This window comes from Acipenser ruthenus, chromosome 39 (genome assembly GCF_902713425.1).
Source record: "Acipenser ruthenus chromosome 39, fAciRut3.2 maternal haplotype, whole genome shotgun sequence".
NCBI lineage: Eukaryota > Metazoa > Chordata > Actinopteri > Acipenseriformes > Acipenseridae > Acipenser > Acipenser ruthenus.
The window spans coordinates 9,530,373-9,554,423 of record NC_081227.1 but is presented as its reverse complement, the minus strand read 5'-3'; the positions used below and the strand labels follow the sequence as shown (position 1 = coordinate 9,554,423).

Sequence of the window (24,051 nt, the reverse complement as noted above, 5' to 3'; positions counted from 1 at the left end):
GGCACAATGGATAGTCTGACTACACATCAGAAGATTGTAGGTTTGACTCCTGCCTGGCTCGCGACTGTTGTTGTATGCTTGTTTACCCTCAGCTTTGGAAATTTGTAGGACAGGGTTGATAAATGGCGACCTCGAGGTGTCTCTGCCTCCTTAGCGCAGTAGGTAGCGCGTCAGTCTCATAATCTGAAGGTCCTGAGTTCGATCCTCAGAGGGGGCAGCTTCTGTGTGTTTTTTTTAATAGACTATTTTACAGCTGTTGGAATGAAATCTTTGTTCCCAAGTTAGACCAGATTGAACATTTTCGAACCATTTATTAAAGAAAGAGCATCCATTGGAGAATGCAGGTATCGATCCCGCTACTTCTCGCATGCTAAACGAGCGCTCTACCATTTGAGCTAATTCCCCACATTTGACAACGTATGACACGTGGCTGCCCAGAGCTAGGTGAAAATGATTAACTTATTTTTATTTGATGATGATGATGTTGTTGTTGTTGTTGTTGTTGTTGTTTCAGACAGTTGTTGCCTTAGGTTTCATTCCTTCTTTTTATCCTCATTACCAGTAAAACCATTTGAGCTAATTCCCAACACTTGACAACGTATGACACGTGGCTTCCCAGAGCTAGGTGAAAATGATTAACTTATTTTTATTTGATGATGATGATGATGATGTTGTTGTTGTTGTTGTTTCAGACAGTTGTTGCCTTAGGTTTCATTCCTTCTTTTTATCCTCATTACCAGTAAAACCATTTGAGCTAATTCCCCACACTTGACAACGTATGACACGTGGCTGCCCAGAGCTAGGTGAAAATGATTAACTTATTTTTATTTGATGATGATGATGATGATGATGTTGTTGTTGTTGTTGTTGTTTCAGACAGTTGTTGCCTTAGGTTTCATTCCTTCTTTTTATCCTCATTACCAGTAAAACCAGGTAGGAGAAAAAAAAAAAAGAAGTATTGTCCTTCGAGCCGGAATTGAACCAGCGACCTAAGGATGCCAATGTGTTCCACTACAGTCCTCCGCTCTACCAGCTGAGCTATCGAAGGAAGGATGGGAGGGTGGCTCCTTGAGGACAATACACAATTCAGCAAAAGGCTGGCAAGCTCAGCTGACTGCAGCAGTCAATAGCTGCCACCACTGTTTTTCTTCTTGTTGCCGAGTGTGCGTTAACAGTGCTTCCAGAACACAGGGGCCAGTGGCACAATGGATAGTCTGACTACACATCAGAAGATTGTAGGTTTGACTCCTGCCTGGCTCGCGACTGTTGTTGTATGCTTGTTTACCCTCAGCTTTGGAAATTTGTAGGACAGGGTTGATAAATGGCGACCTCGAGGTGTCTCTGCCTCCTTAGCGCAGTAGGTAGCGCGTCAGTCTCATAATCTGAAGGTCCTGAGTTCGATCCTCCGAGGGGGCAGCTTCTGTGTGTTTTTTTTAATAGACTATTTTAAAGCTGTTGGAATGAAATCTTTGTTCCCAAGTTAGACCAGATTGAACATTTTCGAACCATTTATTAAAGAAAGAGCATCCATTGGAGAATGCAGGTATCGATCCCGCTACTTCTCGCATGCTAAACGAGCGCTCTACCATTTGAGCTAATTCCCCACATTTGACAACGTATGACACGTGGCTGCCCAGAGCTAGGTGAAAATGATTAACTTATTTTTATTTGATGATGATGATGATGATGTTGTTGTTGTTGTTGTTTCAGACAGTTGTTGCCTTAGGTTTCATTCCTTCTTTTTATCCTCATTACCAGTAAAACCATTTGAGCTAATTCCCCACACTTGACAACGTATGACACGTGGCTGCCCAGAGCTAGGTGAAAATGATTAACTTATTTTTATTTGATGATGATGATGATGATGTTGTTGTTGTTGTTGTTGTTTCAGACAGTTGTTGCCTTAGGTTTCATTCCTTCTTTTTATCCTCATTACCAGTAAAACCATTTGAGCTAATTCCCAACACTTGACAACGTATGACACGTGGCTTCCCAGAGCTAGGTGAAAATGATTAACTTATTTTTATTTGATGATGATGATGATGATGATGTTGTTGTTGTTGTTGTTGTTTCAGACAGTTGTTGCCTTAGGTTTCATTCCTTCTTTTTATCCTCATTACCAGTAAAACCAGGTAGGAGAAAAAAAAAAAAAAGTATTGTCCTTCGAGCCGGAATTGAACCAGCGACCTAAGGATGCCAATGTGTTCCACTACAGTCCTCCGCTCTACCAGCTGAGCTATCGAAGGAAGGATGGGAGGGTGGCTCCTTGAGGACAATACACAATTCAGCAAAAGGCTGGCAAGCTCAGCTGACTGCAGCAGTCAATAGCTGCCACCACTGTTTTTCTTCTTGTTGCCGAGTGTGCGTTACAGTGCTTCCAGAACACAGGGGCCAGTGGCACAATGGATAGTCTGACTACACATCAGAAGATTGTAGGTTTGACTCCTGCCTGGCTCGCGACTGTTGTTGTATGCTTGTTTACCCTCAGCTTTGGAAATTTGTAGGACAGGGTTGATAAATGGCGACCTCGAGGTGTCTCTGCCTCCTTAGCGCAGTAGGTAGCGCGTCAGTCTCATAATCTGAAGGTCCTGAGTTCGATCCTCAGAGGGGGCAGCTTCTGTGTGTTTTTTTTAATAGACTATTTTACAGCTGTTGGAATGAAATCTTTGTTCCCAAGTTAGACCAGATTGAACATTTTCGAACCATTTATTAAAGAAAGAGCATCCATTGGAGAATGCAGGTATCGATCCCGCTACTTCTCGCATGCTAAACGAGCGCTCTACCATTTGAGCTAATTCCCCACATTTGACAACGTATGACACGTGGCTGCCCAGAGCTAGGTGAAAATGATTAACTTATTTTTATTTGATGATGATGATGATGATGTTGTTGTTGTTGTTGTTTCAGACAGTTGTTGCCTTAGGTTTCATTCCTTCTTTTTATCCTCATTACCAGTAAAACCATTTGAGCTAATTCCCCACACTTGACAACGTATGACACGTGGCTGCCCAGAGCTAGGTGAAAATGATTAACTTATTTTTATTTGATGATGATGATGATGATGTTGTTGTTGTTGTTGTTGTTTCAGACAGTTGTTGCCTTAGGTTTCATTCCTTCTTTTTATCCTCATTACCAGTAAAACCATTTGAGCTAATTCCCAACACTTGACAACGTATGACACGTGGCTTCCCAGAGCTAGGTGAAAATGATTAACTTATTTTTATTTGATGATGATGATGATGATGATGTTGTTGTTGTTGTTGTTGTTTCAGACAGTTGTTGCCTTAGGTTTCATTCCTTCTTTTTATCCTCATTACCAGTAAAACCAGGTAGGAGAAAAAAAAAAAAAAGTATTGTCCTTCGAGCCGGAATTGAACCAGCGACCTAAGGATGCCAATGTGTTCCACTACAGTCCTCCGCTCTACCAGCTGAGCTATCGAAGGAAGGATGGGAGGGTGGCTCCTTGAGGACAATACACAATTCAGCAAAAGGCTGGCAAGCTCAGCTGACTGCAGCAGTCAATAGCTGCCACCACTGTTTTTCTTCTTGTTGCCGAGTGTGCGTTACAGTGCTTCCAGAACACAGGGGCCAGTGGCACAATGGATAGTCTGACTACACATCAGAAGATTGTAGGTTTGACTCCTGCCTGGCTCGCGACTGTTGTTGTATGCTTGTTTACCCTCAGCTTTGGAAATTTGTAGGACAGGGTTGATAAATGGCGACCTCGAGGTGTCTCTGCCTCCTTAGCGCAGTAGGTAGCGCGTCAGTCTCATAATCTGAAGGTCCTGAGTTCGATCCTCAGAGGGGGCAGCTTCTGTGTGTTTTTTTTAATAGACTATTTTACAGCTGTTGGAATGAAATCTTTGTTCCCAAGTTAGACCAGATTGAACATTTTCGAACCATTTATTAAAGAAAGAGCATCCATTGGAGAATGCAGGTATCGATCCCGCTACTTCTCGCATGCTAAACGAGCGCTCTACCATTTGAGCTAATTCCCCACATTTGACAACGTATGACACGTGGCTGCCCAGAGCTAGGTGAAAATGATTAACTTATTTTTATTTGATGATGATGATGTTGTTGTTGTTGTTGTTGTTGTTGTTTCAGACAGTTGTTGCCTTAGGTTTCATTCCTTCTTTTTATCCTCATTACCAGTAAAACCATTTGAGCTAATTCCCAACACTTGACAACGTATGACACGTGGCTTCCCAGAGCTAGGTGAAAATGATTAACTTATTTTTATTTGATGATGATGATGATGATGTTGTTGTTGTTGTTGTTTCAGACAGTTGTTGCCTTAGGTTTCATTCCTTCTTTTTATCCTCATTACCAGTAAAACCATTTGAGCTAATTCCCCACACTTGACAACGTATGACACGTGGCTGCCCAGAGCTAGGTGAAAATGATTAACTTATTTTTATTTGATGATGATGATGATGATGATGTTGTTGTTGTTGTTGTTGTTTCAGACAGTTGTTGCCTTAGGTTTCATTCCTTCTTTTTATCCTCATTACCAGTAAAACCAGGTAGGAGAAAAAAAAAAAGAAGTATTGTCCTTCGAGCCGGAATTGAACCAGCGACCTAAGGATGCCAATGTGTTCCACTACAGTCCTCCGCTCTACCAGCTGAGCTATCGAAGGAAGGATGGGAGGGTGGCTCCTTGAGGACAATACACAATTCAGCAAAAGGCTGGCAAGCTCAGCTGACTGCAGCAGTCAATAGCTGCCACCACTGTTTTTCTTCTTGTTGCCGAGTGTGCGTTAACAGTGCTTCCAGAACACAGGGGCCAGTGGCACAATGGATAGTCTGACTACACATCAGAAGATTGTAGGTTTGACTCCTGCCTGGCTCGCGACTGTTGTTGTATGCTTGTTTACCCTCAGCTTTGGAAATTTGTAGGACAGGGTTGATAAATGGCGACCTCGAGGTGTCTCTGCCTCCTTAGCGCAGTAGGTAGCGCGTCAGTCTCATAATCTGAAGGTCCTGAGTTCGATCCTCAGAGGGGGCAGCTTCTGTGTGTTTTTTTTAATAGACTATTTTACAGCTGTTGGAATGAAATCTTTGTTCCCAAGTTAGACCAGATTGAACATTTTCGAACCATTTATTAAAGAAAGAGCATCCATTGGAGAATGCAGGTATCGATCCCGCTACTTCTCGCATGCTAAACGAGCGCTCTACCATTTGAGCTAATTCCCCACATTTGACAACGTATGACACGTGGCTGCCCAGAGCTAGGTGAAAATGATTAACTTATTTTTATTTGATGATGATGATGATGATGTTGTTGTTGTTGTTGTTTCAGACAGTTGTTGCCTTAGGTTTCATTCCTTCTTTTTATCCTCATTACCAGTAAAACCATTTGAGCTAATTCCCCACACTTGACAACGTATGACACGTGGCTGCCCAGAGCTAGGTGAAAATGATTAACTTATTTTTATTTGATGATGATGATGATGATGTTGTTGTTGTTGTTGTTGTTTCAGACAGTTGTTGCCTTAGGTTTCATTCCTTCTTTTTATCCTCATTACCAGTAAAACCATTTGAGCTAATTCCCAACACTTGACAACGTATGACACGTGGCTTCCCAGAGCTAGGTGAAAATGATTAACTTATTTTTATTTGATGATGATGATGATGATGTTGTTGTTGTTGTTGTTTCAGACAGTTGTTGCCTTAGGTTTCATTCCTTCTTTTTATCCTCATTACCAGTAAAACCATTTGAGCTAATTCCCCACACTTGACAACGTATGACACGTGGCTGCCCAGAGCTAGGTGAAAATGATTAACTTATTTTTATTTGATGATGATGATGATGATGATGTTGTTGTTGTTGTTGTTGTTGTTGTTTCAGACAGTTGTTGCCTTAGGTTTCATTCCTTCTTTTTATCCTCATTACCACTAAAACCATTTGAGCTAATTCCCAACACTTGACAACGTATGACACGTGGCTTCCCAGAGCTAGGTGAAAATGATTAACTTATTTTTATTTGATGATGATGATGATGATGTTGTTGTTGTTGTTGTTTCAGACAGTTGTTGCCTTAGGTTTCATTCCTTCTTTTTATCCTCATTACCAGTAAAACCATTTGAGCTAATTCCCCACACTTGACAACGTATGACACGTGGCTGCCCAGAGCTAGGTGAAAATGATTAACTTATTTTTATTTGATGATGATGATGATGATGATGTTGTTGTTGTTGTTGTTGTTTCAGACAGTTGTTGCCTTAGGTTTCATTCCTTCTTTTTATCCTCATTACCAGTAAAACCAGGTAGGAGAAAAAAAAAAAAAAGTATTGTCCTTCGAGCCGGAATTGAACCAGCGACCTAAGGATGCCAATGTGTTCCACTACAGTCCTCCGCTCTACCAGCTGAGCTATCGAAGGAAGGATGGGAGGGTGGCTCCTTGAGGACAATACACAATTCAGCAAAAGGCTGGCAAGCTCAGCTGACTGCAGCAGTCAATAGCTGCCACCACTGTTTTTCTTCTTGTTGCCGAGTGTGCGTTACAGTGCTTCCAGAACACAGGGGCCAGTGGCACAATGGATAGTCTGACTACACATCAGAAGATTGTAGGTTTGACTCCTGCCTGGCTCGCGACTGTTGTTGTATGCTTGTTTACCCTCAGCTTTGGAAATTTGTAGGACAGGGTTGATAAATGGCGACCTCGAGGTGTCTCTGCCTCCTTAGCGCAGTAGGTAGCGCGTCAGTCTCATAATCTGAAGGTCCTGAGTTCGATCCTCAGAGGGGGCAGCTTCTGTGTGTTTTTTTTAATAGACTATTTTACAGCTGTTGGAATGAAATCTTTGTTCCCAAGTTAGACCAGATTGAACATTTTCGAACCATTTATTAAAGAAAGAGCATCCATTGGAGAATGCAGGTATCGATCCCGCTACTTCTCGCATGCTAAACGAGCGCTCTACCATTTGAGCTAATTCCCCACATTTGACAACGTATGACACGTGGCTGCCCAGAGCTAGGTGAAAATGATTAACTTATTTTTATTTGATGATGATGATGTTGTTGTTGTTGTTGTTGTTGTTGTTTCAGACAGTTGTTGCCTTAGGTTTCATTCCTTCTTTTTATCCTCATTACCAGTAAAACCATTTGAGCTAATTCCCAACACTTGACAACGTATGACACGTGGCTTCCCAGAGCTAGGTGAAAATGATTAACTTATTTTTATTTGATGATGATGATGATGTTGTTGTTGTTGTTGTTGTTTCAGACAGTTGTTGCCTTAGGTTTCATTCCTTCTTTTTATCCTCATTACCAGTAAAACCAGGTAGGAGAAAAAAAAAAAAAAGTATTGTCCTTCGAGCCGGAATTGAACCAGCGACCTAAGGATGCCAATGTGTTCCACTACAGTCCTCCGCTCTACCAGCTGAGCTATCGAAGGAAGGATGGGAGGGTGGCTCCTTGAGGACAATACACAATTCAGCAAAAGGCTGGCAAGCTCAGCTGACTGCAGCAGTCAATAGCTGCCACCACTGTTTTTCTTCTTGTTGCCGAGTGTGCGTTAACAGTGCTTCCAGAACACAGGGGCCAGTGGCACAATGGATAGTCTGACTACACATCAGAAGATTGTAGGTTTGACTCCTGCCTGGCTCGCGACTGTTGTTGTATGCTTGTTTACCCTCAGCTTTGGAAATTTGTAGGACAGGGTTGATAAATGGCGACCTCGAGGTGTCTCTGCCTCCTTAGCGCAGTAGGTAGCGCGTCAGTCTCATAATCTGAAGGTCCTGAGTTCGATCCTCAGAGGGGGCAGCTTCTGTGTGTTTTTTTTAATAGACTATTTTACAGCTGTTGGAATGAAATCTTTGTTCCCAAGTTAGACCAGATTGAACATTTTCGAACCATTTATTAAAGAAAGAGCATCCATTGGAGAATGCAGGTATCGATCCCGCTACTTCTCGCATGCTAAACGAGCGCTCTACCATTTGAGCTAATTCCCCACATTTGACAACGTATGACACGTGGCTGCCCAGAGCTAGGTGAAAATGATTAACTTATTTTTATTTGATGATGATGATGATGATGATGTTGTTGTTGTTGTTGTTGTTGTTTCAGACAGTTGTTGCCTTAGGTTTCATTCCTTCTTTTTATCCTCATTACCAGTAAAACCATTTGAGCTAATTCCCAACACTTGACAACGTATGACACGTGGCTTCCCAGAGCTAGGTGAAAATGATTAACTTATTTTTATTTGATGATGATGATGATGATGTTGTTGTTGTTGTTGTTTCAGACAGTTGTTGCCTTAGGTTTCATTCCTTCTTTTTATCCTCATTACCAGTAAAACCATTTGAGCTAATTCCCCACACTTGACAACGTATGACACGTGGCTGCCCAGAGCTAGGTGAAAATGATTAACTTATTTTTATTTGATGATGATGATGATGATGATGTTGTTGTTGTTGTTGTTGTTTCAGACAGTTGTTGCCTTAGGTTTCATTCCTTCTTTTTATCCTCATTACCAGTAAAACCAGGTAGGAGAAAAAAAAAAAAAAGTATTGTCCTTCGAGCCGGAATTGAACCAGCGACCTAAGGATGCCAATGTGTTCCACTACAGTCCTCCGCTCTACCAGCTGAGCTATCGAAGGAAGGATGGGAGGGTGGCTCCTTGAGGACAATACACAATTCAGCAAAAGGCTGGCAAGCTCAGCTGACTGCAGCAGTCAATAGCTGCCACCACTGTTTTTCTTCTTGTTGCCGAGTGTGCGTTACAGTGCTTCCAGAACACAGGGGCCAGTGGCACAATGGATAGTCTGACTACACATCAGAAGATTGTAGGTTTGACTCCTGCCTGGCTCGCGACTGTTGTTGTATGCTTGTTTACCCTCAGCTTTGGAAATTTGTAGGACAGGGTTGATAAATGGCGACCTCGAGGTGTCTCTGCCTCCTTAGCGCAGTAGGTAGCGCGTCAGTCTCATAATCTGAAGGTCCTGAGTTCGATCCTCAGAGGGGGCAGCTTCTGTGTGTTTTTTTTAATAGACTATTTTACAGCTGTTGGAATGAAATCTTTGTTCCCAAGTTAGACCAGATTGAACATTTTCGAACCATTTATTAAAGAAAGAGCATCCATTGGAGAATGCAGGTATCGATCCCGCTACTTCTCGCATGCTAAACGAGCGCTCTACCATTTGAGCTAATTCCCCACATTTGACAACGTATGACACGTGGCTGCCCAGAGCTAGGTGAAAATGATTAACTTATTTTTATTTGATGATGATGATGTTGTTGTTGTTGTTGTTGTTGTTGTTTCAGACAGTTGTTGCCTTAGGTTTCATTCCTTCTTTTTATCCTCATTACCAGTAAAACCATTTGAGCTAATTCCCAACACTTGACAACGTATGACACGTGGCTTCCCAGAGCTAGGTGAAAATGATTAACTTATTTTTATTTGATGATGATGATGATGATGTTGTTGTTGTTGTTGTTTCAGACAGTTGTTGCCTTAGGTTTCATTCCTTCTTTTTATCCTCATTACCAGTAAAACCATTTGAGCTAATTCCCCACACTTGACAACGTATGACACGTGGCTGCCCAGAGCTAGGTGAAAATGATTAACTTATTTTTATTTGATGATGATGATGATGATGATGTTGTTGTTGTTGTTGTTGTTTCAGACAGTTGTTGCCTTAGGTTTCATTCCTTCTTTTTATCCTCATTACCAGTAAAACCAGGTAGGAGAAAAAAAAAAAAAAGTATTGTCCTTCGAGCCGGAATTGAACCAGCGACCTAAGGATGCCAATGTGTTCCACTACAGTCCTCCGCTCTACCAGCTGAGCTATCGAAGGAAGGATGGGAGGGTGGCTCCTTGAGGACAATACACAATTCAGCAAAAGGCTGGCAAGCTCAGCTGACTGCAGCAGTCAATAGCTGCCACCACTGTTTTTCTTCTTGTTGCCGAGTGTGCGTTAACAGTGCTTCCAGAACACAGGGGCCAGTGGCACAATGGATAGTCTGACTACACATCAGAAGATTGTAGGTTTGACTCCTGCCTGGCTCGCGACTGTTGTTGTATGCTTGTTTACCCTCAGCTTTGGAAATTTGTAGGACAGGGTTGATAAATGGCGACCTCGAGGTGTCTCTGCCTCCTTAGCGCAGTAGGTAGCGCGTCAGTCTCATAATCTGAAGGTCCTGAGTTCGATCCTCAGAGGGGGCAGCTTCTGTGTGTTTTTTTTAATAGACTATTTTACAGCTGTTGGAATGAAATCTTTGTTCCCAAGTTAGACCAGATTGAACATTTTCGAACCATTTATTAAAGAAAGAGCATCCATTGGAGAATGCAGGTATCGATCCCGCTACTTCTCGCATGCTAAACGAGCGCTCTACCATTTGAGCTAATTCCCCACATTTGACAACGTATGACACGTGGCTGCCCAGAGCTAGGTGAAAATGATTAACTTATTTTTATTTGATGATGATGATGATGATGATGTTGTTGTTGTTGTTGTTGTTGTTTCAGACAGTTGTTGCCTTAGGTTTCATTCCTTCTTTTTATCCTCATTACCAGTAAAACCATTTGAGCTAATTCCCAACACTTGACAACGTATGACACGTGGCTTCCCAGAGCTAGGTGAAAATGATTAACTTATTTTTATTTGATGATGATGATGATGATGTTGTTGTTGTTGTTGTTTCAGACAGTTGTTGCCTTAGGTTTCATTCCTTCTTTTTATCCTCATTACCAGTAAAACCATTTGAGCTAATTCCCCACACTTGACAACGTATGACACGTGGCTGCCCAGAGCTAGGTGAAAATGATTAACTTATTTTTATTTGATGATGATGATGATGATGATGTTGTTGTTGTTGTTGTTGTTTCAGACAGTTGTTGCCTTAGGTTTCATTCCTTCTTTTTATCCTCATTACCAGTAAAACCAGGTAGGAGAAAAAAAAAAAAAAGTATTGTCCTTCGAGCCGGAATTGAACCAGCGACCTAAGGATGCCAATGTGTTCCACTACAGTCCTCCGCTCTACCAGCTGAGCTATCGAAGGAAGGATGGGAGGGTGGCTCCTTGAGGACAATACACAATTCAGCAAAAGGCTGGCAAGCTCAGCTGACTGCAGCAGTCAATAGCTGCCACCACTGTTTTTCTTCTTGTTGCCGAGTGTGCGTTACAGTGCTTCCAGAACACAGGGGCCAGTGGCACAATGGATAGTCTGACTACACATCAGAAGATTGTAGGTTTGACTCCTGCCTGGCTCGCGACTGTTGTTGTATGCTTGTTTACCCTCAGCTTTGGAAATTTGTAGGACAGGGTTGATAAATGGCGACCTCGAGGTGTCTCTGCCTCCTTAGCGCAGTAGGTAGCGCGTCAGTCTCATAATCTGAAGGTCCTGAGTTCGATCCTCAGAGGGGGCAGCTTCTGTGTGTTTTTTTTAATAGACTATTTTACAGCTGTTGGAATGAAATCTTTGTTCCCAAGTTAGACCAGATTGAACATTTTCGAACCATTTATTAAAGAAAGAGCATCCATTGGAGAATGCAGGTATCGATCCCGCTACTTCTCGCATGCTAAACGAGCGCTCTACCATTTGAGCTAATTCCCCACATTTGACAACGTATGACACGTGGCTGCCCAGAGCTAGGTGAAAATGATTAACTTATTTTTATTTGATGATGATGATGTTGTTGTTGTTGTTGTTGTTGTTGTTTCAGACAGTTGTTGCCTTAGGTTTCATTCCTTCTTTTTATCCTCATTACCAGTAAAACCATTTGAGCTAATTCCCAACACTTGACAACGTATGACACGTGGCTTCCCAGAGCTAGGTGAAAATGATTAACTTATTTTTATTTGATGATGATGATGATGATGTTGTTGTTGTTGTTGTTTCAGACAGTTGTTGCCTTAGGTTTCATTCCTTCTTTTTATCCTCATTACCAGTAAAACCATTTGAGCTAATTCCCCACACTTGACAACGTATGACACGTGGCTGCCCAGAGCTAGGTGAAAATGATTAACTTATTTTTATTTGATGATGATGATGATGATGATGTTGTTGTTGTTGTTGTTGTTTCAGACAGTTGTTGCCTTAGGTTTCATTCCTTCTTTTTATCCTCATTACCAGTAAAACCAGGTAGGAGAAAAAAAAAAAAAAGTATTGTCCTTCGAGCCGGAATTGAACCAGCGACCTAAGGATGCCAATGTGTTCCACTACAGTCCTCCGCTCTACCAGCTGAGCTATCGAAGGAAGGATGGGAGGGTGGCTCCTTGAGGACAATACACAATTCAGCAAAAGGCTGGCAAGCTCAGCTGACTGCAGCAGTCAATAGCTGCCACCACTGTTTTTCTTCTTGTTGCCGAGTGTGCGTTAACAGTGCTTCCAGAACACAGGGGCCAGTGGCACAATGGATAGTCTGACTACACATCAGAAGATTGTAGGTTTGACTCCTGCCTGGCTCGCGACTGTTGTTGTATGCTTGTTTACCCTCAGCTTTGGAAATTTGTAGGACAGGGTTGATAAATGGCGACCTCGAGGTGTCTCTGCCTCCTTAGCGCAGTAGGTAGCGCGTCAGTCTCATAATCTGAAGGTCCTGAGTTCGATCCTCAGAGGGGGCAGCTTCTGTGTGTTTTTTTTAATAGACTATTTTACAGCTGTTGGAATGAAATCTTTGTTCCCAAGTTAGACCAGATTGAACATTTTCGAACCATTTATTAAAGAAAGAGCATCCATTGGAGAATGCAGGTATCGATCCCGCTACTTCTCGCATGCTAAACGAGCGCTCTACCATTTGAGCTAATTCCCCACATTTGACAACGTATGACACGTGGCTGCCCAGAGCTAGGTGAAAATGATTAACTTATTTTTATTTGATGATGATGATGATGATGTTGTTGTTGTTGTTGTTTCAGACAGTTGTTGCCTTAGGTTTCATTCCTTCTTTTTATCCTCATTACCAGTAAAACCATTTGAGCTAATTCCCCACACTTGACAACGTATGACACGTGGCTGCCCAGAGCTAGGTGAAAATGATTAACTTATTTTTATTTGATGATGATGATGATGATGTTGTTGTTGTTGTTGTTGTTTCAGACAGTTGTTGCCTTAGGTTTCATTCCTTCTTTTTATCCTCATTACCAGTAAAACCATTTGAGCTAATTCCCAACACTTGACAACGTATGACACGTGGCTTCCCAGAGCTAGGTGAAAATGATTAACTTATTTTTATTTGATGATGATGATGATGATGTTGTTGTTGTTGTTGTTTCAGACAGTTGTTGCCTTAGGTTTCATTCCTTCTTTTTATCCTCATTACGAGTAAAACCATTTGAGCTAATTCCCCACACTTGACAACGTATGACACGTGGCTGCCCAGAGCTAGGTGAAAATGATTAACTTATTTTTATTTGATGATGATGATGATGATGATGTTGTTGTTGTTGTTGTTGTTTCAGACAGTTGTTGCCTTAGGTTTCATTCCTTCTTTTTATCCTCATTACCAGTAAAACCAGGTAGGAGAAAAAAAAAAAAAAGTATTGTCCTTCGAGCCGGAATTGAACCAGCGACCTAAGGATGCCAATGTGTTCCACTACAGTCCTCCGCTCTACCAGCTGAGCTATCGAAGGAAGGATGGGAGGGTGGCTCCTTGAGGACAATACACAATTCAGCAAAAGGCTGGCAAGCTCAGCTGACTGCAGCAGTCAATAGCTGCCACCACTGTTTTTCTTCTTGTTGCCGAGTGTGCGTTAACAGTGCTTCCAGAACACAGGGGCCAGTGGCACAATGGATAGTCTGACTACACATCAGAAGATTGTAGGTTTGACTCCTGCCTGGCTCGCGACTGTTGTTGTATGCTTGTTTACCCTCAGCTTTGGAAATTTGTAGGACAGGGTTGATAAATGGCGACCTCGAGGTGTCTCTGCCTCCTTAGCGCAGTAGGTAGCGCGTCAGTCTCATAATCTGAAGGTCCTGAGTTCGATCCTCAGAGGGGGCAGCTTCTGTGTGTTTTTTTTAATAGACTATTTTACAGCTGTTGGAATGAAATCTTTGTTCCCAAGTTAGACCAGATTGAACATTTTCGAACCATTTATTAAAGAAAGAGCATCCATTGGAGAATGCAGGTATCGATCCCGCTACTTCTCGCATGCTAAACGAGCGCTCTACCATTTGAGCTAATTCCCCACATTTGACAACGTATGACACGTGGCTGCCCAGAGCTAGGTGAAAATGATTAACTTATTTTTATTTGATGATGATGATGATGATGATGTTGTTGTTGTTGTTGTTGTTGTTGTTTCAGACAGTTGTTGCCTTAGGTTTCATTCCTTCTTTTTATCCTCATTACCAGTAAAACCATTTGAGCTAATTCCCAACACTTGACAACGTATGACACGTGGCTTCCCAGAGCTAGGTGAAAATGATTAACTTATTTTTATTTGATGATGATGATGATGATGTTGTTGTTGTTGTTGTTTCAGACAGTTGTTGCCTTAGGTTTCATTCCTTCTTTTTATCCTCATTACCAGTAAAACCATTTGAGCTAATTCCCCACACTTGACAACGTATGACACGTGGCTGCCCAGAGCTAGGTGAAAATGATTAACTTATTTTTATTTGATGATGATGATGATGATGATGTTGTTGTTGTTGTTGTTGTTTCAGACAGTTGTTGCCTTAGGTTTCATTCCTTCTTTTTATCCTCATTACCAGTAAAACCAGGTAGGAGAAAAAAAAAAAAAAGTATTGTCCTTCGAGCCGGAATTGAACCAGCGACCTAAGGATGCCAATGTGTTCCACTACAGTCCTCCGCTCTACCAGCTGAGCTATCGAAGGAAGGATGGGAGGGTGGCTCCTTGAGGACAATACACAATTCAGCAAAAGGCTGGCAAGCTCAGCTGACTGCAGCAGTCAATAGCTGCCACCACTGTTTTTCTTCTTGTTGCCGAGTGTGCGTTAACAGTGCTTCCAGAACACAGGGGCCAGTGGCACAATGGATAGTCTGACTACACATCAGAAGATTGTAGGTTTGACTCCTGCCTGGCTCGCGACTGTTGTTGTATGCTTGTTTACCCTCAGCTTTGGAAATTTGTAGGACAGGGTTGATAAATGGCGACCTCGAGGTGTCTCTGCCTCCTTAGCGCAGTAGGTAGCGCGTCAGTCTCATAATCTGAAGGTCCTGAGTTCGATCCTCAGAGGGGGCAGCTTCTGTGTGTTTTTTTTAATAGACTATTTTACAGCTGTTGGAATGAAATCTTTGTTCCCAAGTTAGACCAGATTGAACATTTTCGAACCATTTATTAAAGAAAGAGCATCCATTGGAGAATGCAGGTATCGATCCCGCTACTTCTCGCATGCTAAACGAGCGCTCTACCATTTGAGCTAATTCCCCACATTTGACAACGTATGACACGTGGCTGCCCAGAGCTAGGTGAAAATGATTAACTTATTTTTATTTGATGATGATGATGATGATGATGTTGTTGTTGTTGTTGTTGTTGTTTCAGACAGTTGTTGCCTTAGGTTTCATTCCTTCTTTTTATCCTCATTACCAGTAAAACCATTTGAGCTAATTCCCAACACTTGACAACGTATGACACGTGGCTTCCCAGAGCTAGGTGAAAATGATTAACTTATTTTTATTTGATGATGATGATGATGATGTTGTTGTTGTTGTTGTTTCAGACAGTTGTTGCCTTAGGTTTCATTCCTTCTTTTTATCCTCATTACCAGTAAAACCATTTGAGCTAATTCCCCACACTTGACAACGTATGACACGTGGCTGCCCAGAGCTAGGTGAAAATGATTAACTTATTTTTATTTGATGATGATGATGATGATGATGTTGTTGTTGTTGTTGTTGTTTCAGACAGTTGTTGCCTTAGGTTTCATTCCTTCTTTTTATCCTCATTACCAGTAAAACCAGGTAGGAGAAAAAAAAAAAAAAGTATTGTCCTTCGAGCCGGAATTGAACCAGCGACCTAAGGATGCCAATGTGTTCCACTACAGTCCTCCGCTCTACCAGCTGAGCTATCGAAGGAAGGATGGGAGGGTGGCTCCTTGAGGACAATACACAATTCAGCAAAAGGCTGGCAAGCTCAGCTGACTGCAGCAGTCAATAGCTGCCACCACTGTTTTTCTTCTTGTTGCCGAGTGTGCGTTAACAGTGCTTCCAGAACACAGGGGCCAGTGGCACAATGGATAGTCTGACTACACATCAGAAGATTGTAGGTTTGACTCCTGCCTGGCTCGCGACTGTTGTTGTATGCTTGTTTACCCTCAGCTTTGGAAATTTGTAGGACAGGGTTGATAAATGGCGACCTCGAGGTGTCTCTGCCTCCTTAGCGCAGTAGGTAGCGCGTCAGTCTCATAATCTGAAGGTCCTGAGTTCGATCCTCAGAGGGGGCAGCTTCTGTGTGTTTTTTTTAATAGACTATTTTACAGCTGTTGGAATGAAATCTTTGTTCCCAAGTTAGACCAGATTGAACATTTTCGAACCATTTATTAAAGAAAGAGCATCCATTGGAGAATGCAGGTATCGATCCCGCTACTTCTCGCATGCTAAACGAGCGCTCTACCATTTGAGCTAATTCCCCACATTTGACAACGTATGACACGTGGCTGCCCAGAGCTAGGTGAAAATGATTAACTTATTTTTATTTGATGATGATGATGATGATGATGTTGTTGTTGTTGTTGTTGTTGTTTCAGACAGTTGTTGCCTTAGGTTTCATTCCTTCTTTTTATCCTCATTACCAGTAAAACCATTTGAGCTAATTCCCAACACTTGACAACGTATGACACGTGGCTTCCCAGAGCTAGGTGAAAATGATTAACTTATTTTTATTTGATGATGATGATGATGATGTTGTTGTTGTTGTTGTTTCAGACAGTTGTTGCCTTAGGTTTCATTCCTTCTTTTTATCCTCATTACCAGTAAAACCATTTGAGCTAATTCCCCACACTTGACAACGTATGACACGTGGCTGCCCAGAGCTAGGTGAAAATGATTAACTTATTTTTATTTGATGATGATGATGATGATGATGTTGTTGTTGTTGTTGTTGTTTCAGACAGTTGTTGCCTTAGGTTTCATTCCTTCTTTTTATCCTCATTACCAGTAAAACCAGGTAGGAGAAAAAAAAAAAAAGTATTGTCCTTCGAGCCGGAATTGAACCAGCGACCTAAGGATGCCAATGTGTTCCACTACAGTCCTCCGCTCTACCAGCTGAGCTATCGAAGGAAGGATGGGAGGGTGGCTCCTTGAGGACAATACACAATTCAGCAAAAGGCTGGCAAGCTCAGCTGACTGCAGCAGTCAATAGCTGCCACCACTGTTTTTCTTCTTGTTGCCGAGTGTGCGTTAACAGTGCTTCCAGAACACAGGGGCCAGTGGCACAATGGATAGTCTGACTACACATCAGAAGATTGTAGGTTTGACTCCTGCCTGGCTCGCGACTGTTGTTGTATGCTTGTTTACCCTCAGCTTTGGAAATTTGTAGGACAGGGTTGATAAATGGCGACCTCGAGGTGTCTCTGCCTCCTTAGCGCAGTAGGTAGCGCGTCAGTCTCATAATCTGAAGGTCCTGAGTTCGATCCTCAGAGGGGGCAGCTTCTGTGTGTTTTTTTTAATAGACTATTTTACAGCTGTTGGAATGAAATCTTTGTTCCCAAGTTAGACCAGATTGAACATTTTCGAACCATTTATTAAAGAAAGAGCATCCATTGGAGAATGCAGGTATCGATCCCGCTACTTCTCGCATGCTAAACGAGCGCTCTACCATTTGAGCTAATTCCCCACATTTGACAACGTATGACACGTGGCTGCCCAGAGCTAGGTGAAAATGATTAACTTATTTTTATTTGATGATGATGATGATGATGATGTTGTTGTTGTTGTTGTTGTTGTTTCAGACAGTTGTTGCCTTAGGTTTCATTCCTTCTTTTTATCCTCATTACCAGTAAAACCATTTGAGCTAATTCCCAACACTTGACAACGTATGACACGTGGCTGCCCAGAGCTAGGTGAAAATGATTAACTTATTTTTATTTGATGATGATGATGATGATGTTGTTGTTGTTGTTGTTTCAGACAGTTGTTGCCTTAGGTTTCATTCCTTCTTTTTATCCTCATTACCAGTAAAACCAGGTAGGAGAAAAAAAAAAAAAAGTATTGTCCTTCGAGCCGGAATTGAACCAGCGACCTAAGGATGCCAATGTGTTCCACTACAGTCCTCCGCTCTACCAGCTGAGCTATCGAAGGAAGGATGGGAGGGTGGCTCCTTGAGGACAATACACAATTCAGCAAAAGGCTGGCAAGCTCAGCTGACTGCAGCAGTCAATAGCTGCCACCACTGTTTTTCTTCTTGTTGCCGAGTGTGCGTTAACAGTGCTTCCAGAACACAGGGGCCAGTGGCACAATGGATAGTCTGACTACACATCAGAAGATTGTAGGTTTGACTCCTGCCTGGCTCGCGACTGTTGTTGTATGCTTGTTTACCCTCAGCTTTGGAAATTTGTAGGACAGGGTTGATAAATGGCGACCTCGAGGTGTCTCTGCCTCCTTAGCGCAGTAGGTAGCGCGTCAGTCTCATAATCTGAAGGTCCTGAGTTCGATCCTCAGAGGGGGCAGCTTCTGTGTGTTTTTTTTAATAGACTATTTTACAGCTGTTGGAATGAAATCTTTGTTCCCAAGTTAGACCAGATTGAACATTTTCGAACCATTTATTAAAGAAAGAGCATCCATTGGAGAATGCAGGTATCGATCCCGCTACTTCTCGCATGCTAAACGAGCGCTCTACCATTTGAGCTAATTCCCCACATTTGACAACGTATGACACGTGGCTGCCCAGAGCTAGGTGAAAATGATTAACTTATTTTTATTTGATGATGATGATGATGATGATGTTGTTGTTGTTGTTGTTGTTGTTTCAGACAGTTGTTGCCTTAGGTTTCATTCCTTCTTTTTATCCTCATTACCAGTAAAACCATTTGAGCTAATTCCCAACACTTGACAACGTATGACACGTGGCTTCCCAGAGCTAGGTGAAAATGATTAACTTATTTTTATTTGATGATGATGATGATGATGTTGTTGTTGTTGTTGTTTCAGACAGTTGTTGCCTTAGGTTTCATTCCTTCTTTTTATCCTCATTACCAGTAAAACCATTTGAGCTAATTCCCCACACTTGACAACGTATGACACGTGGCTGCCCAGAGCTAGGTGAAAATGATTAACTTATTTTTATTTGATGATGATGATGATGATGATGTTGTTGTTGTTGTTGTTGTTTCAGACAGTTGTTGCCTTAGGTTTCATTCCTTCTTTTTATCCTCATTACCAGTAAAACCAGGTAGGAGAAAAAAAAAAAAAAGTATTGTCCTTCGAGCCGGAATTGAACCAGCGACCTAAGGATGCCAATGTGTTCCACTACAGTCCTCCGCTCTACCAGCTGAGCTATCGAAGGAAGGATGGGAGGGTGGCTCCTTGAGGACAATACACAATTCAGCAAAAGGCTGGCAAGCTCAGCTGACTGCAGCAGTCAATAGCTGCCACCACTGTTTTTCTTCTTGTTGCCGAGTGTGCGTTAACAGTGCTTCCAGAACACAGGGGCCAGTGGCACAATGGATAGTCTGACTACACATCAGAAGATTGTAGGTTTGACTCCTGCCTGGCTCGCGACTGTTGTTGTATGCTTGTTTACCCTCAGCTTTGGAAATTTGTAGGACAGGGTTGATAAATGGCGACCTCGAGGTGTCTCTGCCTCCTTAGCGCAGTAGGTAGCGCGTCAGTCTCATAATCTGAAGGTCCTGAGTTCGATCCTCAGAGGGGGCAGCTTCTGTGTGTTTTTTTTAATAGACTATTTTACAGCTGTTGGAATGAAATCTTTGTTCCCAAGTTAGACCAGATTGAACATTTTCGAACCATTTATTAAAGAAAGAGCATCCATTGGAGAATGCAGGTATCGATCCCGCTACTTCTCGCATGCTAAACGAGCGCTCTACCATTTGAGCTAATTCCCCACATTTGACAACGTATGACACGTGGCTGCCCAGAGCTAGGTGAAAATGATTAACTTATTTTTATTTGATGATGATGATGATGATGATGTTGTTGTTGTTGTTGTTGTTGTTTCAGACAGTTGTTGCCTTAGGTTTCATTCCTTCTTTTTATCCTCATTACCAGTAAAACCATTTGAGCTAATTCCCAACACTTGACAACGTATGACACGTGGCTTCCCAGAGCTAGGTGAAAATGATTAACTTATTTTTATTTGATGATGATGATGATGATGTTGTTGTTGTTGTTGTTTCAGACAGTTGTTGCCTTAGGTTTCATTCCTTCTTTTTATCCTCATTACCAGTAAAACCAGGTAGGAGAAAAAAAAAAAAAAGTATTGTCCTTCGAGCCGGAATTGAACCAGCGACCTAAGGATGCCAATGTGTTCCACTACAGTCCTCCGCTCTACCAGCTGAGCTATCGAAGGAAGGATGGGAGGGTGGCTCCTTGAGGACAATACACAATTCAGCAAAAGGCTGGCAAGCTCAGCTGACTGCAGCAGTCAATAGCTGCCACCACTGTTTTTCTTCTTGTTGCCGAGTGTGCGTTAACAGTGCTTCCAGAACACAGGGGCCAGTGGCACAATGGATAGTCTGACTACACATCAGAAGATTGTAGGTTTGACTCCTGCCTGGCTCGCGACTGTTGTTGTATGCTTGTTTACCCTCAGCTTTGGAAATTTGTAGGACAGGGTTGATAAATGGCGACCTCGAGGTGTCTCTGCCTCCTTAGCGCAGTAGGTAGCGCGTCAGTCTCATAATCTGAAGGTCCTGAGTTCGATCCTCAGAGGGGGCAGCTTCTGTGTGTTTTTTTTAATAGACTATTTTACAGCTGTTGGAATGAAATCTTTGTTCCCAAGTTAGACCAGATTGAACATTTTCGAACCATTTATTAAAGAAAGAGCATCCATTGGAGAATGCAGGTATCGATCCCGCTACTTCTCGCATGCTAAACGAGCGCTCTACCATTTGAGCTAATTCCCCACATTTGACAACGTATGACACGTGGCTGCCCAGAGCTAGGTGAAAATGATTAACTTATTTTTATTTGATGATGATGATGATGATGTTGTTGTTGTTGTTGTTGTTTCAGACAGTTGTTGCCTTAGGTTTCATTCCTTCTTTTTATCCTCATTACCAGTAAAACCATTTGAGCTAATTCCCAACACTTGACAACGTATGACACGTGGCTTCCCAGAGCTAGGTGAAAATGATTAACTTATTTTTATTTGATGATGATGATGATGATGTTGTTGTTGTTGTTGTTTCAGACAGTTGTTGCCTTAGGTTTCATTCCTTCTTTTTATCCTCATTACCAGTAAAACCATTTGAGCTAATTCCCCACACTTGACAACGTATGACACGTGGCTGCCCAGAGCTAGGTGAAAATGATTAACTTATTTTTATTTGATGATGATGATGATGATGATGTTGTTGTTGTTGTTGTTGTTTCAGACAGTTGTTGCCTTAGGTTTCATTCCTTCTTTTTATCCTCATTACCAGTAAAACCAGGTAGGAGAAAAAAAAAAAAAAGTATTGTCCTTCGAGCCGGAATTGAACCAGCGACCTAAGGATGCCAATGTGTTCCACTACAGTCCTCCGCTCTACCAGCTGAGCTATCGAAGGAAGGATGGGAGGGTGGCTCCTTGAGGACAATACACAATTCAGCAAAAGGCTGGCAAGCTCAGCTGACTGCAGCAGTCAATAGCTGCCACCACTGTTTTTCTTCTTGTTGCCGAGTGTGCGTTAACAGTGCTTCCAGAACACAGGGGCCAGTGGCACAATGGATAGTCTGACTACACATCAGAAGATTGTAGGTTTGACTCCTGCCTGGCTCGCGACTGTTGTTGTATGCTTGTTTACCCTCAGCTTTGGAAATTTGTAGGACAGGGTTGATAAATGGCGACCTCGAGGTGTCTCTGCCTCCTTAGCGCAGTAGGTAGCGCGTCAGTCTCATAATCTGAAGGTCCTGAGTTCGATCCTCAGAGGGGGCAGCTTCTGTGTGTTTTTTTTAATAGACTATTTTACAGCTGTTGGAATGAAATCTTTGTTCCCAAGTTAGACCAGATTGAACATTTTCGAACCATTTATTAAAGAAAGAGCATCCATTGGAGAATGCAGGTATCGATCCCGCTACTTCTCGCATGCTAAACGAGCGCTCTACCATTTGAGCTAATTCCCCACATTTGACAACGTATGACACGTGGCTGCCCAGAGCTAGGTGAAAATGATTAACTTATTTTTATTTGATGATGATGATGATGATGATGTTGTTGTTGTTGTTGTTGTTGTTGTTTCAGACAGTTGTTGCCTTAGGTTTCATTCCTTCTTTTTATCCTCATTACCAGTAAAACCATTTGAGCTAATTCCCAACACTTGACAACGTATGACACGTGGCTTCCCAGAGCTAGGTGAAAATGATTAACTCATTTTTATTTGATGATGATGATGATGATGTTGTTGTTGTTGTTGTTTCAGACAGTTGTTGCCTTAGGTTTCATTCCTTCTTTTTATCCTCATTACCAGTAAAACCATTTGAGCTAATTCCCCACACTTGACAACGTATGACACGTGGCTGCCCAGAGCTAGGTGAAAATGATTAACTTATTTTTATTTGATGATGATGATGATGATGATGTTGTTGTTGTTGTTGTTGTTTCAGACAGTTGTTGCCTTAGGTTTCATTCCTTCTTTTTATCCTCATTACCAGTAAAACCAGGTAGGAGAAAAAAAAAAAAAAGTATTGTCCTTCGAGCCGGAATTGAACCAGCGACCTAAGGATGCCAATGTGTTCCACTACAGTCCTCCGCTCTACCAGCTGAGCTATCGAAGGAAGGATGGGAGGGTGGCTCCTTGAGGACAATACACAATTCAGCAAAAGGCTGGCAAGCTCAGCTGACTGCAGCAGTCAATAGCTGCCACCACTGTTTTTCTTCTTGTTGCCGAGTGTGCGTTAACAGTGCTTCCAGAACACAGGGGCCAGTGGCACAATGGATAGTCTGACTACACATCAGAAGATTGTAGGTTTGACTCCTGCCTGGCTCGCGACTGTTGTTGTATGCTTGTTTACCCTCAGCTTTGGAAATTTGTAGGACAGGGTTGATAAATGGCGACCTCGAGGTGTCTCTGCCTCCTTAGCGCAGTAGGTAGCGCGTCAGTCTCATAATCTGAAGGTCCTGAGTTCGATCCTCAGAGGGGGCAGCTTCTGTGTGTTTTTTTTAATAGACTATTTTACAGCTGTTGGAATGAAATCTTTGTTCCCAAGTTAGACCAGATTGAACATTTTCGAACCATTTATTAAAGAAAGAGCATCCATTGGAGAATGCAGGTATCGATCCCGCTACTTCTCGCATGCTAAACGAGCGCTCTACCATTTGAGCTAATTCCCCACATTTGACAACGTATGACACGTGGCTGCCCAGAGCTAGGTGAAAATGATTAACTTATTTTTATTTGATGATGATGATGATGTTGTTGTTGTTGTTGTTGTTTCAGACAGTTGTTGCCTTAGGTTTCATTCCTTCTTTTTATCCTCATTACCAGTAAAACCATTTGAGCTAATTCCCAACACTTGACAACGTATGACACGTGGCTTCCCAGAGCTAGGTGAAAATGATTAACTTATTTTTATTTGATGATGATGATGATGATGTTGTTGTTGTTGTTGTTTCAGACAGTTGTTGCCTTAGGTTTCATTCCTTCTTTTTATCCTCATTACCAGTAAAACCATTTGAGCTAATTCCCCACACTTGACAACGTATGACACGTGGCTGCCCAGAGCTAGGTGAAAATGATTAACTTATTTTTATTTGATGATGATGATGATGATGATGTTGTTGTTGTTGTTGTTGTTTCAGACAGTTGTTGCCTTAGGTTTCATTCCTTCTTTTTATCCTCATTACCAGTAAAACCAGGTTGGAGAAAAAAAAAAAAAAGTATTGTCCTTCGAGCCGGAATTGAACCAGCGACCTAAGGATGCCAATGTGTTCCACTACAGTCCTCCGCTCTACCAGCTGAGCTATCGAAGGAAGGATGGCAGGGTGGCT

At 42.2% G+C, this 24,051-nt stretch overlaps 40 non-coding genes across 40 annotated transcripts; 20 read left to right on the top strand and 20 right to left on the bottom strand.

Annotated features, from left to right (window-relative positions):
• The first annotated feature begins 144 nt into the window (after positions 1 to 144).
• Positions 145 to 217, top strand: trnam-cau (transfer RNA methionine (anticodon CAU)). The gene has a single exon. It is a non-coding gene; the product is annotated as a tRNA-Met (tRNA).
• Positions 218 to 961: 744 nt separating this feature from the next.
• trnay-gua (transfer RNA tyrosine (anticodon GUA)) lies at positions 962 to 1,048 on the bottom strand. Its single transcript is given in 2 exon segments — positions 962 to 997; positions 1,012 to 1,048. It is a non-coding gene; the product is annotated as a tRNA-Tyr (tRNA).
• Positions 1,049 to 1,343: 295 nt separating this feature from the next.
• On the top strand, positions 1,344 to 1,416 carry trnam-cau (transfer RNA methionine (anticodon CAU)). The gene has a single exon. It is a non-coding gene; the product is annotated as a tRNA-Met (tRNA).
• A 743-nt stretch (positions 1,417 to 2,159) lies between these two features.
• On the bottom strand, positions 2,160 to 2,246 carry trnay-gua (transfer RNA tyrosine (anticodon GUA)). The gene is given in 2 exon segments: positions 2,160 to 2,195; positions 2,210 to 2,246. It is a non-coding gene; the product is annotated as a tRNA-Tyr (tRNA).
• Positions 2,247 to 2,540: 294 nt separating this feature from the next.
• trnam-cau (transfer RNA methionine (anticodon CAU)) lies at positions 2,541 to 2,613 on the top strand. Its single transcript has one exon. It is a non-coding gene; the product is annotated as a tRNA-Met (tRNA).
• Positions 2,614 to 3,356: 743 nt separating this feature from the next.
• On the bottom strand, positions 3,357 to 3,443 carry trnay-gua (transfer RNA tyrosine (anticodon GUA)). The gene is given in 2 exon segments: positions 3,357 to 3,392; positions 3,407 to 3,443. It is a non-coding gene; the product is annotated as a tRNA-Tyr (tRNA).
• A 294-nt stretch (positions 3,444 to 3,737) lies between these two features.
• On the top strand, positions 3,738 to 3,810 carry trnam-cau (transfer RNA methionine (anticodon CAU)). Its single transcript has one exon. It is a non-coding gene; the product is annotated as a tRNA-Met (tRNA).
• A 743-nt stretch (positions 3,811 to 4,553) lies between these two features.
• trnay-gua (transfer RNA tyrosine (anticodon GUA)) lies at positions 4,554 to 4,640 on the bottom strand. The gene is given in 2 exon segments: positions 4,554 to 4,589; positions 4,604 to 4,640. It is a non-coding gene; the product is annotated as a tRNA-Tyr (tRNA).
• Positions 4,641 to 4,935: 295 nt separating this feature from the next.
• Positions 4,936 to 5,008, top strand: trnam-cau (transfer RNA methionine (anticodon CAU)). The gene has a single exon. It is a non-coding gene; the product is annotated as a tRNA-Met (tRNA).
• Positions 5,009 to 6,297: 1,289 nt separating this feature from the next.
• Positions 6,298 to 6,384, bottom strand: trnay-gua (transfer RNA tyrosine (anticodon GUA)). Its single transcript is given in 2 exon segments — positions 6,298 to 6,333; positions 6,348 to 6,384. It is a non-coding gene; the product is annotated as a tRNA-Tyr (tRNA).
• Positions 6,385 to 6,678: 294 nt separating this feature from the next.
• On the top strand, positions 6,679 to 6,751 carry trnam-cau (transfer RNA methionine (anticodon CAU)). The gene has a single exon. It is a non-coding gene; the product is annotated as a tRNA-Met (tRNA).
• A 559-nt stretch (positions 6,752 to 7,310) lies between these two features.
• Positions 7,311 to 7,397, bottom strand: trnay-gua (transfer RNA tyrosine (anticodon GUA)). Its single transcript is given in 2 exon segments — positions 7,311 to 7,346; positions 7,361 to 7,397. It is a non-coding gene; the product is annotated as a tRNA-Tyr (tRNA).
• Positions 7,398 to 7,692: 295 nt separating this feature from the next.
• On the top strand, positions 7,693 to 7,765 carry trnam-cau (transfer RNA methionine (anticodon CAU)). The gene has a single exon. It is a non-coding gene; the product is annotated as a tRNA-Met (tRNA).
• A 749-nt stretch (positions 7,766 to 8,514) lies between these two features.
• Positions 8,515 to 8,601, bottom strand: trnay-gua (transfer RNA tyrosine (anticodon GUA)). The gene is given in 2 exon segments: positions 8,515 to 8,550; positions 8,565 to 8,601. It is a non-coding gene; the product is annotated as a tRNA-Tyr (tRNA).
• Positions 8,602 to 8,895: 294 nt separating this feature from the next.
• On the top strand, positions 8,896 to 8,968 carry trnam-cau (transfer RNA methionine (anticodon CAU)). Its single transcript has one exon. It is a non-coding gene; the product is annotated as a tRNA-Met (tRNA).
• A 743-nt stretch (positions 8,969 to 9,711) lies between these two features.
• Positions 9,712 to 9,798, bottom strand: trnay-gua (transfer RNA tyrosine (anticodon GUA)). The gene is given in 2 exon segments: positions 9,712 to 9,747; positions 9,762 to 9,798. It is a non-coding gene; the product is annotated as a tRNA-Tyr (tRNA).
• A 295-nt stretch (positions 9,799 to 10,093) lies between these two features.
• trnam-cau (transfer RNA methionine (anticodon CAU)) lies at positions 10,094 to 10,166 on the top strand. The gene has a single exon. It is a non-coding gene; the product is annotated as a tRNA-Met (tRNA).
• Positions 10,167 to 10,915: 749 nt separating this feature from the next.
• trnay-gua (transfer RNA tyrosine (anticodon GUA)) lies at positions 10,916 to 11,002 on the bottom strand. Its single transcript is given in 2 exon segments — positions 10,916 to 10,951; positions 10,966 to 11,002. It is a non-coding gene; the product is annotated as a tRNA-Tyr (tRNA).
• A 294-nt stretch (positions 11,003 to 11,296) lies between these two features.
• On the top strand, positions 11,297 to 11,369 carry trnam-cau (transfer RNA methionine (anticodon CAU)). Its single transcript has one exon. It is a non-coding gene; the product is annotated as a tRNA-Met (tRNA).
• Positions 11,370 to 12,112: 743 nt separating this feature from the next.
• On the bottom strand, positions 12,113 to 12,199 carry trnay-gua (transfer RNA tyrosine (anticodon GUA)). The gene is given in 2 exon segments: positions 12,113 to 12,148; positions 12,163 to 12,199. It is a non-coding gene; the product is annotated as a tRNA-Tyr (tRNA).
• A 295-nt stretch (positions 12,200 to 12,494) lies between these two features.
• trnam-cau (transfer RNA methionine (anticodon CAU)) lies at positions 12,495 to 12,567 on the top strand. Its single transcript has one exon. It is a non-coding gene; the product is annotated as a tRNA-Met (tRNA).
• Positions 12,568 to 13,488: 921 nt separating this feature from the next.
• On the bottom strand, positions 13,489 to 13,575 carry trnay-gua (transfer RNA tyrosine (anticodon GUA)). The gene is given in 2 exon segments: positions 13,489 to 13,524; positions 13,539 to 13,575. It is a non-coding gene; the product is annotated as a tRNA-Tyr (tRNA).
• Positions 13,576 to 13,870: 295 nt separating this feature from the next.
• trnam-cau (transfer RNA methionine (anticodon CAU)) lies at positions 13,871 to 13,943 on the top strand. The gene has a single exon. It is a non-coding gene; the product is annotated as a tRNA-Met (tRNA).
• A 752-nt stretch (positions 13,944 to 14,695) lies between these two features.
• On the bottom strand, positions 14,696 to 14,782 carry trnay-gua (transfer RNA tyrosine (anticodon GUA)). The gene is given in 2 exon segments: positions 14,696 to 14,731; positions 14,746 to 14,782. It is a non-coding gene; the product is annotated as a tRNA-Tyr (tRNA).
• Positions 14,783 to 15,077: 295 nt separating this feature from the next.
• Positions 15,078 to 15,150, top strand: trnam-cau (transfer RNA methionine (anticodon CAU)). Its single transcript has one exon. It is a non-coding gene; the product is annotated as a tRNA-Met (tRNA).
• Positions 15,151 to 15,899: 749 nt separating this feature from the next.
• Positions 15,900 to 15,986, bottom strand: trnay-gua (transfer RNA tyrosine (anticodon GUA)). Its single transcript is given in 2 exon segments — positions 15,900 to 15,935; positions 15,950 to 15,986. It is a non-coding gene; the product is annotated as a tRNA-Tyr (tRNA).
• Positions 15,987 to 16,281: 295 nt separating this feature from the next.
• trnam-cau (transfer RNA methionine (anticodon CAU)) lies at positions 16,282 to 16,354 on the top strand. Its single transcript has one exon. It is a non-coding gene; the product is annotated as a tRNA-Met (tRNA).
• Positions 16,355 to 17,102: 748 nt separating this feature from the next.
• Positions 17,103 to 17,189, bottom strand: trnay-gua (transfer RNA tyrosine (anticodon GUA)). The gene is given in 2 exon segments: positions 17,103 to 17,138; positions 17,153 to 17,189. It is a non-coding gene; the product is annotated as a tRNA-Tyr (tRNA).
• A 295-nt stretch (positions 17,190 to 17,484) lies between these two features.
• On the top strand, positions 17,485 to 17,557 carry trnam-cau (transfer RNA methionine (anticodon CAU)). The gene has a single exon. It is a non-coding gene; the product is annotated as a tRNA-Met (tRNA).
• Positions 17,558 to 18,122: 565 nt separating this feature from the next.
• trnay-gua (transfer RNA tyrosine (anticodon GUA)) lies at positions 18,123 to 18,209 on the bottom strand. Its single transcript is given in 2 exon segments — positions 18,123 to 18,158; positions 18,173 to 18,209. It is a non-coding gene; the product is annotated as a tRNA-Tyr (tRNA).
• A 295-nt stretch (positions 18,210 to 18,504) lies between these two features.
• On the top strand, positions 18,505 to 18,577 carry trnam-cau (transfer RNA methionine (anticodon CAU)). Its single transcript has one exon. It is a non-coding gene; the product is annotated as a tRNA-Met (tRNA).
• A 749-nt stretch (positions 18,578 to 19,326) lies between these two features.
• Positions 19,327 to 19,413, bottom strand: trnay-gua (transfer RNA tyrosine (anticodon GUA)). Its single transcript is given in 2 exon segments — positions 19,327 to 19,362; positions 19,377 to 19,413. It is a non-coding gene; the product is annotated as a tRNA-Tyr (tRNA).
• Positions 19,414 to 19,708: 295 nt separating this feature from the next.
• trnam-cau (transfer RNA methionine (anticodon CAU)) lies at positions 19,709 to 19,781 on the top strand. Its single transcript has one exon. It is a non-coding gene; the product is annotated as a tRNA-Met (tRNA).
• A 565-nt stretch (positions 19,782 to 20,346) lies between these two features.
• Positions 20,347 to 20,433, bottom strand: trnay-gua (transfer RNA tyrosine (anticodon GUA)). Its single transcript is given in 2 exon segments — positions 20,347 to 20,382; positions 20,397 to 20,433. It is a non-coding gene; the product is annotated as a tRNA-Tyr (tRNA).
• Positions 20,434 to 20,728: 295 nt separating this feature from the next.
• Positions 20,729 to 20,801, top strand: trnam-cau (transfer RNA methionine (anticodon CAU)). The gene has a single exon. It is a non-coding gene; the product is annotated as a tRNA-Met (tRNA).
• A 743-nt stretch (positions 20,802 to 21,544) lies between these two features.
• On the bottom strand, positions 21,545 to 21,631 carry trnay-gua (transfer RNA tyrosine (anticodon GUA)). Its single transcript is given in 2 exon segments — positions 21,545 to 21,580; positions 21,595 to 21,631. It is a non-coding gene; the product is annotated as a tRNA-Tyr (tRNA).
• A 295-nt stretch (positions 21,632 to 21,926) lies between these two features.
• On the top strand, positions 21,927 to 21,999 carry trnam-cau (transfer RNA methionine (anticodon CAU)). The gene has a single exon. It is a non-coding gene; the product is annotated as a tRNA-Met (tRNA).
• Positions 22,000 to 22,751: 752 nt separating this feature from the next.
• trnay-gua (transfer RNA tyrosine (anticodon GUA)) lies at positions 22,752 to 22,838 on the bottom strand. The gene is given in 2 exon segments: positions 22,752 to 22,787; positions 22,802 to 22,838. It is a non-coding gene; the product is annotated as a tRNA-Tyr (tRNA).
• Positions 22,839 to 23,133: 295 nt separating this feature from the next.
• On the top strand, positions 23,134 to 23,206 carry trnam-cau (transfer RNA methionine (anticodon CAU)). Its single transcript has one exon. It is a non-coding gene; the product is annotated as a tRNA-Met (tRNA).
• A 740-nt stretch (positions 23,207 to 23,946) lies between these two features.
• trnay-gua (transfer RNA tyrosine (anticodon GUA)) lies at positions 23,947 to 24,033 on the bottom strand. The gene is given in 2 exon segments: positions 23,947 to 23,982; positions 23,997 to 24,033. It is a non-coding gene; the product is annotated as a tRNA-Tyr (tRNA).
• Positions 24,034 to 24,051: the final 18 nt, after the last annotated feature.